At 35.7% G+C, this 19,711-nt stretch overlaps 1 long non-coding RNA gene across 2 annotated transcripts; it reads left to right on the top strand.

Moving 5' to 3' along the window:
• Positions 1-984: 984 nt before the first annotated feature.
• Positions 985-17,719, top strand: LOC136855042 (uncharacterized). Of its 2 annotated transcripts, XR_010857867.1 has the most exons (7): positions 985-1,101; positions 5,368-5,583; positions 5,844-8,225; positions 8,668-8,929; positions 9,122-9,326; positions 11,260-11,409; positions 16,445-17,719. It is a non-coding gene; the product is annotated as an uncharacterized lncRNA (long non-coding RNA). The 2 variants fall into 2 exon arrangements; XR_010857866.1 differs by lacking the exon at positions 16,445-17,719 and having other exon boundaries at positions 11,260-12,305.
• Positions 17,720-19,711: the final 1,992 nt, after the last annotated feature.

Genomic DNA, 19,711 nt, shown 5'->3' with positions numbered 1-19,711 from the left:
AAGACAACCCTGAGGTTAACAACAATAATGCGTAATTTACTAACAAATGAAGGGAAGCGTGACTGATAATCTGAAAACAGGTATTGGAAACGACAATTTAGGAAAAACATGCTTTTGGAATGCGCTGTGCTATCGTCGAATTATTATTATTATTATTATTATTATTATTATTATTATTATTATTATTGTTCATGAAAACATCATGATAACATGCGTCACAAAACGATAAAAAATCCACAATGGTGTAATTGTAAATATATATAAGTATTTATATTTCTTATATATATTTACATTTACACCAATGTGGATTTCTTTACTATTATTATTATTATTATTATTATTATTATTATTATTATTATTATTATTATTACAAAAAAGAAGGAGAAACAGAGTCACAGATATTTGACAGATAAATAAACAAACATTCAATTACTGTCATTGTTTATATTATTTTCATTTATCGCGTTATTCACCATATCAGAAATACCTCAGTGAATATGTAGAGTGGAATTAGTTATTAACACATAAAAATAAATCCTTATTCAAGTTATTAGAGTCGCGTCTTTTGTTTCAATTTTATTTTGTGTTTCCGTAGCTACAGATCATAAAGTCATGAATGTGGAATGTATCTTGAAACACGTTTCCGTTCTGAGGGAAATAAAATTTGCATATTGCATTTTTTTTACCATGCGTGGAAGGCAGGAAATCATTAGCACGGCACAAATCACCTCGTAATGTGTGATTACGCTGCCTCTTTCTGCCTTTCTTTTTCTCTGCATTATGCTTCGATAATATATCTAATATCTAGATATCAAAGTATAAGTCTGATTTATATCCTGTTCTTATTCATTCTTTCATTATTGCTTATATGTATGTTTCCTATTCGTAATGGCAAGCCTTATGAGTATGTTAGTTCGAAAGCCAATGATAGCATCCCATACTTCTTTTCATTTGTTACGGTGGACGTTTCTGATTGGCCAACGCACCGTGACTTTGCCCCTTCAAAACTGCTTTCATTCAGTCTTGTCGACTTCAGAGCTTCCGGCCGTTTTCAAAAGCATTTGGCAGTTGCACTTTGTCCTGGCTACGAGACCTTTGAAGGTAAGATTGTTGACTGAAATATCCGTGCTACGTTTTAGGGATAAGAGATTAGTTTCCTCTGCCGTCGGTTATGATATAGAGCTGGATGTGTTTTAGGTGTAAAGTATTATCATGGCGTTTGGTGCCGTCTGTTACAATTTAGTGGGATGTATTTTAGAAGCAAATTATTTTCGTAACTTTATGCTGCTGTCGATTATAATAGAGCTAAGGGTGTTTTAGGTGCTAGTGCAAAGAATTGCCTGACGTCCGACTGCTGTCAGTTACAATTTAAGGCAGGCTGGGTTTGGTAACACTAGACTGACAAGTCAAATATATGAGCCATATATGTTTTGCACTGGGCGTTTTCATTTATACTTCTTTAACCTTTAACCTTTATTGTTAGTGCAAACTGCTGCTGTTGAACCCACTAATATCCAACTGTGCTGGGGATCTCAGTTGGCCGCTGATATATTTTCAGGAATTAAGAATGAGAGAAAGTCACCATTCAAATCTTTAGGAAATGTGTAAGTCACAATCAGTTAAATAATATAGTATGGTTATCAAGTATCAGTTACCAGTAAACTATAAAGCATGAAACTATGGGAAGAACAGTCAAAGGGATGCATCCTAAGGTAACCTCTCTTAACCTAACCTATACCTGTTTAGGGTCCATACCTGTTTAGGGGACTTTGTCCCTCTCCAGGAGCCCCCTAACCTGACTTAGAGTATTATGAAAGCCTGGGTAAAATAATCTATACTAACCTTAGTGACCTAACTAACCTAAACTAGTGTGCTGAGTCCTTAACAACCCCCCTCCCCCCACCTACCCTTGACCTAGACCACAAAATCATATGGAAAATGTCAGGGATGCGCCCTAAGCCAGGCTTTCCTAACCTAATCCATGGCACTGGGTCCCTACCTGTCCAGGGGACTTGGTCCCTACCTGTCCAAGGGACTTGGTCCCTACCTTTCCATGGCACTGGGTCCCTACCTGTCCAGGGGACTTGGTCCCTACCTGTCCAGGGGACTTGGTCCCTACCTTTCCAGGGGACTTGGTCCCTACCTGTCCAGGGGACTTGGTCCCTACCTTTCCAGGGGACTTGGTCCCTACCTGTCCAGGGGACTTGGTCCCTACCTGTCCAGGGGACTTGGTCCCTACCTGTCCATGGCACTGGGTTCCCTACCTGTCCAGGGGACTTGGTCCCTCTACTGGACCCTTCCCCACACCTACCTGACCTAGCGCACCATGAAGTCTGAGTAAAGTTTAGGGGTGCATCATAACCTAACTTAACCTATCCTGGGGTGTTTGGTGCTTAACACCGCCTTATTTGGTGGCCTAGAGTACAATGTCATGGGGTAAATTATAGGATGTATTCAAAGCCAACCTAGGACTTCTGGTCTTTAACTTACTGGAGGGACAAGCTCCCTCATTGTAACCTGACATCGCGCACTATTATTATACACAGGGACTGGGTCCTAGCAGGCAGATGGGGCTCCACCCAGTTCCTCTGATTATTGCTCTGAGCTTATTCCTGCCTTTGAGGTTGGAAGATACACAGACAGGAGGCACTAGCTTAAGATTTTTATATTCCGCAGTTTCTCGGTTGGAAGCTCGTAGTATTTAATAGTGTTAAAATGTTAAAATTCTGGCATTAATGCTTTGTGGCTTACAGGTTCTTGTTCAGTTCACCACTTTCCAGATCTTTATTCACTAGTTTACTGTGGTGCAAAAGTAATGCTAAACTTGGAGTTTGTGAAGTAAAGATCAGCATTGTTTGAATTAGTACAAGGATGTGTCTTGAAACCTTAGAAAATGTCTGACTTTAAATAATAGCTCAGAGGAGGTGAACTCTGGTAAAACTTGGCCTTTGACTAGTGTTACAATAGTAGACATATTGAAGAAATTCTCAAATATCAGGTTGTATTGATTGGAAAGGAAAATAACTTCCCCAGAGTGCTCCATCTAACTTAAGGCTTGTATGCCTGCGTATGCTAGCTTGAATAATGATATACAGGTCGACAGTAAAGCTTTCTTGCAAGTTAAAAGTTGTTTGTATGTATTTTTCAAAAATGGAAATGAGGCATTTGTTAGGAGTTGAGGCTGTGAAAGGTATTTGCCATATTTCAAGTGATTATCAGAACTGTAATTTGGGGAATTAGTTTGTTCTTATAAGAAATGTGAAACCAATTCTAAATAAAAGCAAATCTTGAAAACTTTTACAGCAGATGGTTGTTGCAAGCAACAACAGGTCACAGTTGATAGTACTTCGTGATTTCGTGAGGCTGGTTTCTTCTGCAGTAGCTTAAGTAGTCATTACTGTGTTATGTAAAGGGTATACTTTGTTAAATATGGAGTATTGGTCTTCCTGCATAAAATCAATGCTTTTATACCAGAAACACCAGGTCTGTTGGCAGCAGCAATGTCACAGAGTAGCAGGACTTGAAGTTTACCAAAGGTTTCGCAGTGGTACGTACCACTGATGAGAGGATGGGAGACAAAGATGATCCAGAGGACACATTTGTGTTAAAGGATGCAACAGTATCATGTAGTATTAAAGGGATTTTGCCTACACAAGGATCTAAAATTTTAAATCCTTTTCAGACCGGAAGCGCATTTATATAGCATGAAATGCCATTTTTGTGAAATGTAATCTTGGAACTTGGCGTGAAATGGCTTATATGCATACTTGTGTTTCCTAAACAAAATTTCATGGGACCTCTGATGGAAGCATATTCGGTGATATGGGTTGTGCTGAAATTAACGGTGTCTGGCAGCTAGTTGGCCTTATCCTAAGCTGTAGGTTAGCACGGGAGGCATATTTTCTTCTGTGTAGGCATATCGTGGTGTATATCTTGTATTTCAGTGTATTTTGTTTTATTTTGTTTTTTTTTTTTTTTTTGTAGACGGTGAACTATAGTATGCCAATGTTATGTTTTACCACTCTGGGAAAACCTGACCATTTTAAGGTCATTGTAAATTATGTTCCGGTTGGGGCCAAACAATAGGTGAAAACTGCAGGAAAATTTGGCCCTTTGAAAATGTAGGTTAGGTAAGGTTAATGGCTTTAGTTTTCACACCTTGTTGAAAACCGTCCGTGTTTTGAACTTGGCTTTCAAGTTTTTCATTCTTTTCAACCATCCCCTCGCAAAATAATGACTGAATTTGGGAAAATCTTGTATTTAGAAAAATTGGTAAGTCTCTCTCTCTCTCTCTCTCTCTCTCTCTCTCTCTCTCTCTCTCTCTCTCTCTCTCTCTCTCTCTCTCTCCCCGAACAATTTGATTCCTGTTCCAGGTCATAAAAGTTCTCATTTTTGCAGACTCCCAGGCCGACAGAGCAATTATTATTTCATATTTTGGCCGCCAAGTGTCAGGTAATAGGCAATGCTTGACAGCGGCTGGATAAAAGATGTTTTTTGTCAGCTTGATTGGTAATATTATGCCTGAATTTGATTTTCATTGATATTACACATCCAGGGCTTATTAGGTTTAATATAAGTTTTATTGCATATTCTGAAGTGCGTTTCTACCGTAAGTTATTTGCACAGCAGCCGGTTAATTCCAGAAAAAACTGTGTGTGGTGTTAAGTACAATAATTAAAAGGTTGAGTAGTTATACCCTCAAGAGGTGGAAGAAAGTCTTGTTTACCCCACTTCAGTGGACATTGAAAAACACACATTAGTAATAATGCTATGTATATAGCAAAGGAATATTGTACCGTTTCTTGTAGAGGAAATGTCAGTATATGACTGAGGCATAAACGAGTGGCTCTTGGTCGCTCTTTAGGAAGAAATACGTCTGCCTGGATGATAGCAGTCTGTACCGCCATTGTGGAAAATACTGTGACACTAATTTTTAGGAATAAAGTTTTTGAAATTAATAGAGCTTACTGTATTGTAAATTTTGATGTCGTTTATGACCCATAGAATGTTTAGATGGCTCCGGGAGCTAAATCCTACTGCCCAAAAGTGTCGGCCAGTATTTTGATCATATTTAAGGCCTCTGCGATAAAAAAAAGTTATTTACAAGACAGTCATTGCCCAATGAAAGAATTTTGTTCCTTTTCAAGTCGTGATCCTTTTCGAGTATTGTCCCGTGTACTAGAAAATCATGTCTTCAGTTGAGTGATGTAGATTTTCGTATTGAATGATGTAGATCTTCATACATGATTGCTGTGGGTCTAATTAATAAATCTGCCCTTTAAGTATTCATGTATGCTGTGTAAACATTAAGGATCTAATATTTAGTTTTTTTTTTTTAAACTGAAAGCATATTTTTTCCTTTCACAGATTTGTTAGAGTACGAAGTGCGGAACCAGGAATAGTTTTCCATTTAACAGCCAAGGAAACCAAATTATTGTTACTTGCTTCTCAAACTGTGAATGGTCAGGCTAAATGGCGCGATAGTTTAACAGGATATAGTGAAAATTCTAGTGCGTCCTCTGACATAAAACACGAGTTCAAGAGAATCCATAGTTGACATTCAGGAAATACAAATCTCCTCGGGTAAGTGTTGAGTGCAATGTGTCTTGTATAATTAAGTTCTCTGTAGTTGTGTCTGTGAAATGTTTCCGCGCACAGCCAAATTTGCAACACTTGTTAACAGTCTTCATACATTTGACATTGTGAAGTTAATGTAGCTATGTACACCTGTGGTAGCTTCCGGAGTGGAAGATGTTTGTCTAATTTATAACTCTTAACAAAAGACTGTAAAATTGAGGCATACTCCTCCTCATTTCTAATTTGACCAACATTTTCTCTTTCAGGTTCATCTGAGGTTTTGAAGAGCTTCGAAAGTCTTTGCAATATAATCCCTAATGGGTGTCATTAGCATCTCAAAAGGAGTTTAAATATATATAAAAAAGCATACAGATGAGCAGTCGTTGAAGAAGAGAATAATTTTTAATTTATTTAAAATTTAACAAAAATGCTTATGGAACAAACCTAAATTGTCTTTAACTAGTGAAGAAAGTTCCAGTAGAATGGGAAGGTCCAGTATATGTATAAAATGCTTTAGGCAGTAACAACTAAGAGTTGCATAAGAGGCATCCCCAATCTTTGCCAACACTGTCAAGTAGTTTGACCAAAATATGAGTCTCACTGAGTTGAACAGTCTAAGGTTCCTCAATACACATATAAAAGGAGGAAGACAGCTTTCTTGGTCTATGTGCAACACTGATATGCTTCATCTTGTACAGAAACTAAAATCTTTTCCAATGTCACTGTCTTCATTAGACAAGCTGGACTTATGTTCTTCAGATTTCTAATCAGAAGTTGTTGCTGTTGACGCATCGGTATACATGTCAATACTTAATGTTTTGTTGGACTTTCTCTTTCTAGTTTTCCTGTGTTCTTGAGGCTTTTTTTTTTCTCACAAAGTCTTTCCCACTTTTGCACTACTAACATTCATACTTGAATTTTTTCTGCCTTGCTTCTTTGCCAAAGCAGAGGTGGTAACTTTTTGACTGACAGTCTTTTGGAGCAGTTTATCTAATTTCTTTGACTGACACTTTTTTAGAGCAGTGCCACTTAATTTCTTTGACTGGCCGTCTTTTGGGGTAACATCATAATTTTTTTTTGTTTGGCAGTCTTTTGGCATAGTGTCAGTTAGTTTCTTTAAATGGCTGTGTTTTGGAGCAGCTTGTTTTCTAAGTCTACCTACTTTCTTACATTCTGCAGGCTTCCTATTTTTGTTTACCAATTTTGAGTCTTATTATTCAATAAATCAGTTTCAGAAACAGCAGCTGGTAAGGGGCTATCTTCTAGCCTTCTTTTCTGTGCTTCCTCTGTTTCCTTCATAACTTCTCGTAGGACTCTTTTATCCTTCCCGAGTTTTCTCCGATTCAAAAACTCCGCGTTTTCTCTTTCCTCTTTGCCTCTTCCTACTGGCCTCCTGTCTATTTTTTTGCAACTGCCACTGTTTTTTTTTTCCTTATTTCACAGCCTTCCCTTGGATATCGCCAATTTTACTTTTTTGTGGTAACTTATCTTCACTTTAGGACTGTGTTCTTGATTATCTTTATTGTCTTTTAACACATCAGTGCAGCTAAAAGGACTTGTTTTTTACTGCAAGCTCTTCTACAACTCAATTTTCTAATGTTTTTCTTGACATTCTGATCTGGTTTAATGTCTTGGTCATTCATCTTATCACTTGGAAATATGAGAATGTCAAAGAACTTTGGTTGCCTTAACTTGCAATTTCAAGCAGCCACCAAGCAGGATTGAGAAGCAGAGACAACGTACTTCTTCCTTTTCCTAACTGTCAAGCTCAACTCGACAGTTTTACAAAAATGCTTTTACAGTACATAAATGTTTTCAGTGATCGATCTGTCAATCGGATTATTACTGAAGTAATTATATGGCTCAAGTAATAATTTGCAATTCAACCCAAATAGCCAAGAATTGAATGTGAATTTTAACATAGTGCAATGGAGAATATGAAACGGAAGTGCAGGATCTGAAAGGCCACCCACATCCGTCCAGCACAGAAAGGATGACTGCACTTTAGAGTTTGGTCAGGTTTAGATGAACGGAGCTGAGATGCAGTCGAAATATTTGTGAAAGACCTCAGAGTGAGTAATACACAAACTATTCACTGCTTTCCCCAAGAATTAAGACACGAAAACTTTTGATACATTCAAGAGGAAATTAAATTCATCTTATTTAAACAGCTGGCACAGAAGTTTTTCAAGAAAACTTATAAACTGCAGCTGATAAATAGGGACCACCTGATGTACTAAATTAGGAAACCTGTATATAGGAGGACCTCTTAGAAGAATGTAGCATTGGTGCTTAGCATTTTACTGTATAGTGTTACATGCAGGTGTTTTGAACTAGGAAACATCGATAATTTCACAGTTGAAAAATTTAAGGGAAGAAGCACTTTGGCAAAGACATTACTACACTGTAGATCTTGTGGTGTAGTGGAGGTACTCAGGTTCTGTAACAGAAGCTCCCCGTTGAAGGTAGCAGCAACATAATGGGTCTGACCCATAATAATCATTGCTGGGAGAAATAAAACCACCATTTTCAGGAATATCTGACAAAAAGGATCTCAGGAGGCTACTGATATCCAGGCAGGACAACATTTAATGTTTTAAAGGAACCACGAAACCAGACATCTCACGCCATCATACAGATAACCTCAGGTGAGTTTAAAGTTCTTTTTGTCTTGCCTTTATTTAAATTCTTTGCAATGATCACTAAAAGTTTCTTAAGTTTAATGTCTGGCAAAGAACAACACTGTTAACCTGTGCTGAGAGATTGTTCTTTCAACAAGACGCCTTTTCCCCAAAAGGGGTGGACCCCAAAAAATGGTGTTACAGTCATAGGGTAGTTATGTTGTAGTGACCCAAATTTCGAAAAAATTAAAGTCATTGGCAGTTTGTAAATTAGTATAAATTGCCCAGTTTTATAAAACTTGCTTGCTTTACATGAAGTCATCTTGTTACTTGCGTTTAAAGCTTAAATTTTCCAGTTTTGTAAAACGCCAGTATGCTAAGAAAGCCATCCTCCGGTATTTTCTGATTATATAGAATTAGCTGTAGTTATAAATCCTGACGTACTTGTCTTTTTCTTTACCCCATTCAGGGTAGTGATTTGAAGTGCATCGTTGCCTGGACAACCAAGAATCAGCTATCAAATCATTCAGCATCTGAGGAACAGTTCTTACAAAGCTATCATGATCATTTTCGGATTTATTGATGTAAAGAAGATGAGCAGTTGTGCCAGAGGGGGTTACAAGACTTGATACATTCCAGGAGAAATTGCATCTTGAGCGTAGCATATACACAGATTTTGGTTTGCCAGAACAGCATAGAAACATGTTGTGGTGGCTGAACACATGCTTTTGGTGAGTTGCAAGCCAATTATTCTGGCCTAATTTTAAATAACTCAAATGGAAATAGTCTTTTTATGGGAAACCTCTGACCATTTTGACAGGTTAAGAATAGCTTGTGATGCATTCACGCTCCTGTTATTGAGTATGTTATGTAACGGCAGACATACTTTCTTGAAATGATTCTTAATTTTTTCCCCCTTCCAGCTAGCCATCCGAAGCGTCCTTGACTTGAAACCACGAAGTAGTTATTGAATCCTTCAGTGCCTGATGCACAATAGTCCACAGTTCCCAGGATCCTTTTCGGAATGGATGTTGCGCAGATGGTGAGCGTTCTGCTAAATGGAGGTGATTATACATTTCGTCTTGAGAAGAAAGTCTGTTGGACTCGTCATTCTTCAGGTTTTCTCAGGTGAGTTGCAAGCGCATTTAACGAGAAAAATTCAGTATTTCTTACTACTGCAAGCTCATTTAACGAGAAAAATTCAAGCTCAAACGCATTTTACGAGAAAATTCAGTATTTCTTGCTACTGCAAACGCGAGAAAAATCATTTACTGCACGAGAAAATTCAGTATTTCTTGCTGAAACGCATTTAACGAAAAATTCAGTATTGCTGCAAACGCATTTAACGAGAAAGATTCAGTATTTCTTGCTACTGCAAGCGCATTTAACGAGAAAAATTCAGTATTTCTTACTACTGCAAGCTCATTTAACGAGAAAATTCAGTATTTCTTGCTGCTGCAAACGCATTTAACGAGAAAAATTCAGTATTTCTTGCTACTGCAAACGCTTTAACATTTATTTGTTGCTACGAAAAATTTAACGAGAAAGATTCAGATTTCTTTGCTAAAGCTCATTTAACGAGAAAAATTCAGTATTTCTTACTACTGCAAGCTCATTTAACGAGAAAATTCAGTATTTCTTGCTACTGCAAACGCATTTAACAAGAAAAATTCAGTATTTCTTGCTACTGCAAACGCATTTAACGAGAAAGATTCAGTATTTCTTGCTACTGCAAACGCATTTAACGAGAAAAATTCACTTTCTTGCTACTGCAAACGCATTTAACGAGAAAATTCAGTATTTCTTGCTACTGCAAGCGCATTTAACGAGAAAAATTCAGTATTTCTTGCTACTGCAAACGCATTTAACGAGAAAAATTCAGTATTTCTTGCTACTGTGGTAAACATGAAAGAACTTATGAAGTGGTGGTGAAAATCTCTGGTCTTACTGATGAAAGAGAAATAATGATTTACGAATATCCACTCTTATGGTCCGAGAAGTTTATAAAACATGGTTTTTAGTTTAACCATAAGCCACCTCCTTTGCTGTTATATAAGAAAGTACTAAGTTTTCTTAGGAAGGTTTAAGCTAAAGGTGCCCTTTTATAATACTGTACTAAATGGAAGTGGAAGTGGGTGTTATTCCTGTTAGTAAATGAGACGAATCTTAAAAATCAGCGGTAGAGTTAGGGTTATGGAACACCGTGGGTCTAGGCACAACTAGAACATCCTCTTACGAAAATTTAGTCGAGTGGATTTCAGAATATTGGAAACTACAAAATGTGGACATGAATTGCCTCATTTCATACTTATAATTCTGTTAAAGGGAAAGACAAAAGTAAAAATATTCATAACATGTGCCAAAAAGGCTTTGTATTACTTGGATTACTTAAAATCACAGAGAAATAAAATTACATTATAAAAATTTAAATAATTCAAGCTTTACTAAAATTTTTTCTAATATAAATTTTATATAAAAGTGAACCCAATTCTTTTATCCGTCCTAAACACTGAACAATGAATGTAGGAATATTTTTCAAATAAAACGTTTGCTTACAATTTCAAGTTTTCTTAGTAATACAGAAAAAAGTAGAGAATCTTTTTCCGTTTAACAATTTTAGTTAACCTGAAATTTATATTCACTTATGTTTGACACAAAGGGTTTTCGAATTGTTTATTTGAATTTTTTTTTTTTAGAATAATCCTGATACAGGAAATTGTTAAGTCTTCAGTGACGAGAGAATTAGAATAAAGCGAGAGAGTTGCTTTTGTAAAAGTTGTGTTACGAAGCATATTACTTCGTATTCCATTATATTTGCTAGACTAGATATTTATATTAATGAATCTACAGACGTCATACTGAATGGTATACTTGCTAGAAGATTTGACTTAGATTACAATAATATACCTACCATTCGTGAAGGTCTCGAGATGATTCAAGCATTTTTATTTTATTTGATGGCATCCTTGCTAGAAGATTTAACTTACCTTACAATCATATACCTGCAATCCGTTAAGATCTCATCAGGTGATTCAAGCATTTTTTTTTTTTTAATTTCCAGATCTACCTGAGCTGCTGTAGAGCAGAGAACGAAGAGTTCCACTTCGCCTTGAAGCAACATTAGTCTCGTCATCCACCAAACTCCCAAGATGGATGACAAAATTCAAGGGCATAACCTGATAAATCTCAGTTTCTGGCATTTTAAAATCTTGTAATGAAGCACCAAATCACTAATTTTACTGAATTTGATTCCGAGCAAATAGAGCATTGTAACGAGAGGCTGTATGTAATTGTTGGTATAGTATTTTACGGCAAATATTTTAAGATCGCCTTGAGAATGGGTTACGTTTCTACCTAGTAATGCTTCATACGTAATTAGCTATTTGGCATTGGTGCTTTAGGCTTCTGCAACTAATTACAAGATATTTATCTACTCTTGTATCTTAAATTGGGGGTAGCAAACAATGGTAGGCATATATTTTAGATGTGTACACAGGAATTACGAACCATTGGTAACCGTAGGAAAAATTATAGGTCTAAACATGGATTTAAAGAACTGGATGTTTTAAATTTTGGTAGAATTTCTTTGTTAATAACAATTAGTTGCTTGAGTTGGATTAAGTTCAAGTTTCAAAAACGAGTGTCGTTGCCATCACAGTTTTATGTGATTTGAATGTAATAGTCACTGCAATCCTAATCTAGTTTTTAAGTGGGTGTGATAGGTGCGATCTAGGATTTTGATTTTTGAGGTTATATAATGAATTGAGATTTTTTTTTTTTTTTTTTTTTTTAGTTTTAACATCACTTTTATTGTTGGTTAGGGTTAATCATGAATACCATGTAGTGTCCACTGTAGGATTTGTCAATTTAGATACATTTTGCATGTATGTGAATTTAATCCAGCCTTTCTGGAGATTTCTAGGATCTAATCATAGGATATTTGTAATTATAGACTTCCTTGCAATTTAAAATCTATATTAAACCTTTATAATCAGTCTACATCATCTGGTTTTTAAATATTAGGGTAAATTGACTTCGATATGATGTGAATTAATCCATAATGCAGCTACAAACTTAGAGTAATAACAAGAATGTTTTAGGATTTGTCCACAAATTAAAGGTAGGCAATTTTTTTGGTTTGTAGGGATCAGGTGTAGGAAGGCTAATTTTGCATAGAAAGACCAACTGATTAACTAATGTATATGTGTTAACTGAAAGAATATCTGGAACATGTATCTTTTTAATTGCTTCTGTATACAGTTCTATTGTCATTAATAGTTATCAATCACTTGCGGGAGAAGTATTTGGAAGATATATAATGACTTGTGTGTAGTAATGCGATTATATCCTTTTTTTCATTTTACTTTTTCTATCATTTGACAGTTTACTAAAATAGAGGTTTGTAAAAGTAACAGTGTTATAACATTGTTGCTGCTGAATGATGGTACAATGTCTTGTAATGTGTGATACTTTTGTCTTTGAGAATTCTGAAGCCATTACAGCATCTCTGTATTTAATTCGTTGAACAAGTTCAACTACCTAACAGTTATCATTCTTATAACAACTTAATGATTACAATTACCCCAAGCTTTTTAGTTAGCACACATTTTAAGACATTTCACGATTGAATTGGAAATTGTTTTAAAAATCAGGTTATATATGTTAACTTCCTATCACTTTTATAACACTTTATAGTGCAAACAACTTAATGATTATAACTACACTAAGGTTATTAGTTAGCACACATTTCAAGACATTCACGATTGAATTGAAAATTGTTTTAAAAGTCGGTTATATATGATAACCTCCTACCACTTTTATAATACATTTTAGCGCAAACAACTTTGATTATAACTACATTAATGTTATTAGTTAGCATACATTTCAAGACATTCACGATTGAATTGAAAATTGTTTGAAAAGTCAGGTTATATATGATAACTTCTTATTCTTTGAATGCCCTTTAGTGTGTGAAGCTATTTAGAAATGTAATTTGCGGCTGATGTCAGGGTCAGAAAAAACTCCCAAATGTGGAGTACCCAATCTATTTGTTATACTTGGAGTAGTTGTTTCAGTTCGAGGGAGAAAAAAAAATTAAAGCTTTGTCATATTTAATTGTAGGCGATTACGATCCAAAGGGGAGTTGGAAGTCTTAAAAGTGTAAATATTTTCTTCATTAAGGAAAAAAATTTATTTTCAATTTATTTTTCATAAATGTTGGCGATTTAGAGATATCATGAATTTCCAAACAATATTCAGTTCATATGTAGAGCAGGCGATTTATTTTACAATAAAGAAAACTCTTACATCAGAGCTATTCTGATAGGTTAAGCGATTTCTACTCTATTTTTTACATGAAAACCATTTCTCATAAATAGTAAGAATAGTCATCTCCCAAATAAACCCTTCAATTCAGTGCTATTTTCTTAAAGTGGAAGTTTAGTTAATGCAGAAAAATCTAGACTTTCAAAGCCATTCGTATTGAAAGTAAGTGAGATAACGGTACCTTAAATTTTAAAACTTTCTCAAATTCAAGATTAGGTATTTTTTCATGCTTGGAGTAAGGTGGTCTAGTTCATATCTCTAATTCCAGTTATGTTTCATGATTTTTATCAAGAGAGTGGGTGACCTTGTTACGAGGTCGTTGATATCGAAGCTACTTATTTTCATATTTAGAGTTATTTGGTTAACAAAAGAATCCTGAACATCAAAGGTATTATCAATGTTATTTAAGAATAAGTGATTTACGCTGAAAAAATATTTCGAATTGCAAAGGTATATTTTCATATATATTCAATAACAGGCGATTCAGTAAATATAACAGTAAGATGTAGCATTTGAAACTTACTTGTATTTACGAGTAGGAGATTTTGGGTAAAAAGAGAGACCTAATTCAAATATCTTAATAATATTTTCGTCTTAAATTTCAAAACTCATATGGCAAGAATAGATAGATTTATTTTGATATCTTCAATTCCAAAGCATTTCTTTATAGTTATTTAAGGTCTATGCGATTTTCTTTGCAGTGAAATGAAAATATTTAGTTCTGTGATTATAGATTTTATTGAATTACTCTTGAAGCATGGACGATGTAATCTAGGTCAAATAAAAAATTAAATTTCTAATGCTCATACTCCAAGTTAATGCGTACTCCAAGTAATAATTGTTTTTAACTTAATTGAATGTTCAAATTAATGCTGTCAGATGACATGTTCCACATATTCTTCTCAGTACGAAAGTTGTGTAAATTCTTGTTTAATATTTCAGAGTGTTTAGCCTGTTACTTAATGTGAGATTGTTCTAGGAATTTTCTGTACTCTTGTTTAAGCAGTTCTCATTGAGTCCTCTGGTAAACTTGGTATATCGAAGTGACCCAGTACATGAAGTGTCAGACAATGCCAGTGTCTTGATTTAAAATATCCCTTGGCAACTTGGTGACATTTCTTAGGATGCAGTGCAGGTAATGCAACAAGTAATCATCTTAGGTGGAGTCTGCTTATGAAATGTTTAATCTATGACCAGTAGTGACTTGATGTATTGCTATGTTAATGGGTACAATTGGGTGATGATCGTTGCTATGTTGCTGGAAGCGAAATTGCTCCTCGGACATTTTATTATGGGGCTTTATCAAATATTGCTATTGAGCTTTTTTTCCTAAAATTGTCGATTTTTGCAGACCAGTGTGTCTCTTAATTTAGGGGGCTAATCATATCCTTCCCTGGTTTAGTAAAGAAAATGGTTTGAAGTTTCTCAAGTAACATGGCGAAATATTGTGTACAAAGAACTCCATTATATATATTTAATATTTTTTTGAAGCTGTAGTGGGGAAAGGGTTTTAGATAGTTTATTTTGATCACTTTGTAGCCAAGTGATTTGTTCACTGTCACTTTCTATTTTTGTGTTTTCCTTCAGTTCTAAAGACTCCTGAAGGATTTCAGTCCTCTTAGGATAGTTAAGCAATAGATCCTCTCCGTGCAATGTGGTAAAAAATAATTGCTGTTTCTGTTGAGTTAGTTTTGTAAAGTTTTCTTGTTTTCCTTTTGTTTTCATCATGCTTTAAATTTTTTACTGTATCTCCTTTCACATTCTCTTTCTTCCATCTTACTTTCCACCCTCTCCTGACAATTGATTCATAGTGCAGCTGCGAGTTTTTTCTTCTTGTTACACTTTTCCAAACCTCTTGACTGTCAACTTCCGTTTCAGCGCTGAATGACCTCATAGGCCTCAGTGCTTGGTCTTCGGCCTAAATTCTATGTTCTCTTCTGTTCTGTTAAGCTTTAAAGGATGTAGAATGTAGTAGAAAGAGAGAGAAACAATGTCTACAGGAATTTGGTTGTATGCAGTTAATTGGATCAACCAATCAAAACCTCTAGAATTGTACAGAGACCAGTACCACAAAGCTATTGATTCTATTAATGAACCCTTGCAATTGTGATTCTAAGTCTGTGGTCAGGTATAGAAGCTAATTGGAATATTGGACTAGTCATTCATTTTGGCAGATTTTATTATTCTTGTCATTTAGAATGGTTCTATACTCTTTAATAACCGAAGCGATTAAGATCAGGAAAATACAAAATGAAGTGTAGACAGTAGTTATTTTCAGTGTCATTGCATTGTGAGAGTTATTAATAATAATAATAATAATAATAATAATAATAATAATAATAATAATAATAATAATAATAATAATAATAATAATAATAATAATAATAACGAAATGCTTAATAAATGCCTAATATTTAGGCGGTCATAATGGATAAGCGTACTCTAGTACAGTAGTTCGAGTAATGGTTAATTTTTTGCAGCTGTTTCTCTCTCTCTCTCTCTCTCTCTCTCTCTCTCTCTCTCTCTCTCTCTCTCTCTCTCTCTCTCTCTCTCTCATAAATTTATTTGTATATATAAACATAAACATCCACCCATTTAAATATATGTAAATATATTTACAAGTAGTTCTCTCCCATGTTTCTCGAATCATGAAGTCTCCATAGTATAACTGTATGTACGCAAACTCTTGTAGTACACTGTCCAATGAACAAAATCAATTTGATAGAACACACATGCCCAGGGATAATATTGTGAATTAATAGCTTACATTAGTCACTTGTAACCCAAACCATTTTTACCCAGAGGGCAAAATGAGGACTTGCTAATATTTGTAAATCCATAATGGTTGTGCATCATGTCTGTATTCACTATGCTTCCTGTTATTCACTATATTTGTAACTGAAATGCAGAATTTCTTGCAGGGTAAATGTACTGTAAAAATGGAAACTGGAAAGAATAAAGAAAACTCGACTCTGAGCCAGCATTACCATGGCCCGTGGAGGGAGAGGAAGGTGCTCTCAGCAGCTGGCAACCCAGAGCAGATTTCGTCTTCCATAGAGCAGAGAATCTGAATCATCTGGAGTTGTGGTCTTGGAGTTAGTATGGCTCTGCTAGGCCTCAGAGGGGGAAGGACCGTCTTGTCTCCCTTGTGCTCACCTAGGAGTGTCGTCCATTTGTCCGGCTACAGCTGGAAAGTAGTTGATTTTCCAGTGGTGGGGTTACGGTGAAGAATGTTGTAAGGTGCTTTGGTATATGGTAACCCCAAGTGTGTTGGGAAGATTATCAATATAGTTTTGGGATAAGTTTACTTAAAATGGCTGTAACTCAAACGTTTAGAGAAGAGTTTTAGTGGACATGTTTCCCTGTGATATGGTGCAATTTACCTGTTGGCTTTTGTGATCAAAATTACATATGTTTGGAAGTAAAACTACAAAGTGAATGCAGTCAAGTTGCTAACAGAAACTTTATGGTTTTCCATTATAACTCTTCAATTATCAGAGCTGGTTTTATAAAAATACATCAGATGCTTTTCCTGATTTGAGAAAACGGGTCTAAAACTGTTTCAGATAACCACCACTAGCAACCTAAGGAAAAGTGGTTAAAGTAAATAGCTTATGAAGTGTATTAACCAGTTAAAACCCTTTGGAAAGTTGACAAAGTTCCCCAAATTCCTCTGGTTCATGACAGTTCATTTTAGCATTGAGTTTAATTAAAGTTTCACTCGGTGGAGACTGCTTCATTATCAGACAATTATTATGTCTGTTATCTCCTTTTTAGGATATGTATTAACTTGATGAATTTATCGCTATTTGGCTGTAATGTGAATGAATAAGTCATGAAAACAAGTTTGTGATGAAGTGTGGTAACCAGTCAGTTATCAGTAGTCTGATGAATTAGAACTGCTACCAGGCGAGGATGCGAAAAGCCATTATCCTGTTTTGTGATTTTCTAGATACAGTTTTTTGTTTTGTTTATGCTCAAGTAGTTAATTTTCCCATTTGAAATTAGAGTAAAGAGATGGTTTATGCTTAGATACACTCCTGGTGATTAGGTACTTTTGTCTTTAGGTGAAAGTTAACTTTGGAGTTATATAAATACTTGAAGTGAGTCACCTTAACAGAGAAATGGGCCACGATTCTTGAAAAAAAAAAAACTCTCCCTTGAACACTTTATAATTTATCAAATAAAAAAATAAAGTATCTAATGCAGATTTGAAGATTGCTGACTGTATTTTGCATGCAACTTACCAGCCTAATTTTCAGATCTAGTAGTACTGTTAAAAGTCTTGGGGAAAATAAAATTGCATTAGATTTCGATCAAATTGACGAGTTATCCATTTATCTTGCCATACAATACCATTAGTTGCACAGTGTGATTCTTTAGCCACTTTAAAAGGGGGTACCAGCTTGTAGCTCAAATGTTCCTCCCCGTCGAAGGTGTGGTCATCATTTGTGTACTTGACATAAAGAAGGGATAAAAACCACAAAGTCCATTGTTTAAAGGACTGCGTGAGACGTTTGCTGAATCTCAACATGTAGTGACTGAATTAAGGCAGGAGTGATTAAATATATCAAAGGCTGAATTTTAAACAAAGTATGAGAGCTTTATGTAAAGCTGTTTTTGGGCGAGTAAGGTGGTGGTTATTTAACATCACTAGGGTGTCCAACATATGTTTTAAAGCCTTGTATAGGGACCAGTTGTGTTTTAATGACTTTGTATGTGGATAAATCGAGATTGTTCTCTTCGGCAGAGACAAAGTAATCGTTAGACAACGAAATTATTAGTATGCTGGTCTTCACTTCCTCTTTTGGTAACATTTGTGGAGTCTCAGTTTGCTTTGCAATTTGTTTAAAAACAGAAAGATGGTGTATTTAGAGTGACATTGTTATGTTATAGATTTTCGTGGGCTGCATAATTGATATTTTGTAATAGATTTGAAGCTTGAACTAATAGGATCTGCTTGGAGTGAGATGCCTGATGAGCAAGCAACCAGTATGTGTTAAAAATGCAGCTATGCATGTTAAAGTGAAAATTTTGAAGGATTAGACTTTGGTTAGATTCGAGTTCAGGAATGTATTTGCAGGTTGTTTCCCTGTTTGGGTCATAATTACTAGATTCTATAGGTTTTGTGTCGACATCGTATCTTTGTGGATGAGGGCAAGTTCAGTAATACAGTGCCTGTTCCAAAGAGAGGCATATCTTTAGACTGCAGTAACTATAGGTCAATCTCTATTCTCCCTGTGCTCTCCAAAGTTGCCGAAAAACTTATTTTCAAGCCAATATATAAGTATGTGGAATCAAAAGGACTGTTAGCTGGTAGTCAATATGTATACAGGAGGCAGATAGATACCTGCGATGCTCTTTCAGACCTGACATGCCATTTGCAATGGAACCTTGATAAGGGTTTGAGTGCAGAATAATTCAAATAGATATTAGTGCTGCTTTCGATTTAGTAAATCACAAGGCACTTATTTATAAACTTCAGAATCCTGGAGTTGGGTGGATATGTTTTAGGATTACTTCAAGATTTCCTTACAGGTAGGCAGCAGTGAGTTGCTGTGGACGGGATCTTTAGTGAACCAAGACCTATTCTGTCTGGAGTTCGGCAGGGCAGTGTTCTTGGTCCACTGTTATTTTTAGTGCATACAAGTGATATGGTTGTTGGCCTGGAAAACAAGGTTGTTCAGTATGCCGATGATGCAACACTTGTGGGTGTTGTAAATTCTTCACTCATGAGAAATGAAGCTGCCCTCAGCCTCAATCGGGACGTGGACCGGATCAGGGAATGGTGTAGTCGGTAGGGTATGAGGCTGAACTCCAGTAAAACGAAAACATTGTTGACTAGCAGATCTTGTACAGATTTCCCACCCTATCCTCGCCTTCAGGTGGACTGAACTTTGTTGAATGAGCCTGAAGCTTTAATTATTCTAGGTTTAACTTTTGACTTGCATCTAATTTTTGAGAAACATCTGAGGAAAGTTTCAGCAAATGCCGCACGAAAGTTAGGTATTGCTCGTAAGGCCTAATATATTTATAACAGTGATAAAATCAGTGCAACCTGTTTTAGGTCATTTGTACTTCCTTTACTGGAATGCTGTTCTCTGGTGTGGATATCTGCTTCTGCCAGAGATTTATCTCTTTTAGATAAGAGTGGTTCGTGGTGGTAGGTTTCTGTTTCCCAATAGTAG

This window comes from Macrobrachium rosenbergii, chromosome 30 (assembly GCF_040412425.1).
Source record: "Macrobrachium rosenbergii isolate ZJJX-2024 chromosome 30, ASM4041242v1, whole genome shotgun sequence".
Taxonomy (NCBI): Eukaryota; Metazoa; Arthropoda; class Malacostraca; order Decapoda; family Palaemonidae; genus Macrobrachium; species Macrobrachium rosenbergii.
This window is presented reverse-complemented; position numbering and strand designations above follow the sequence as displayed.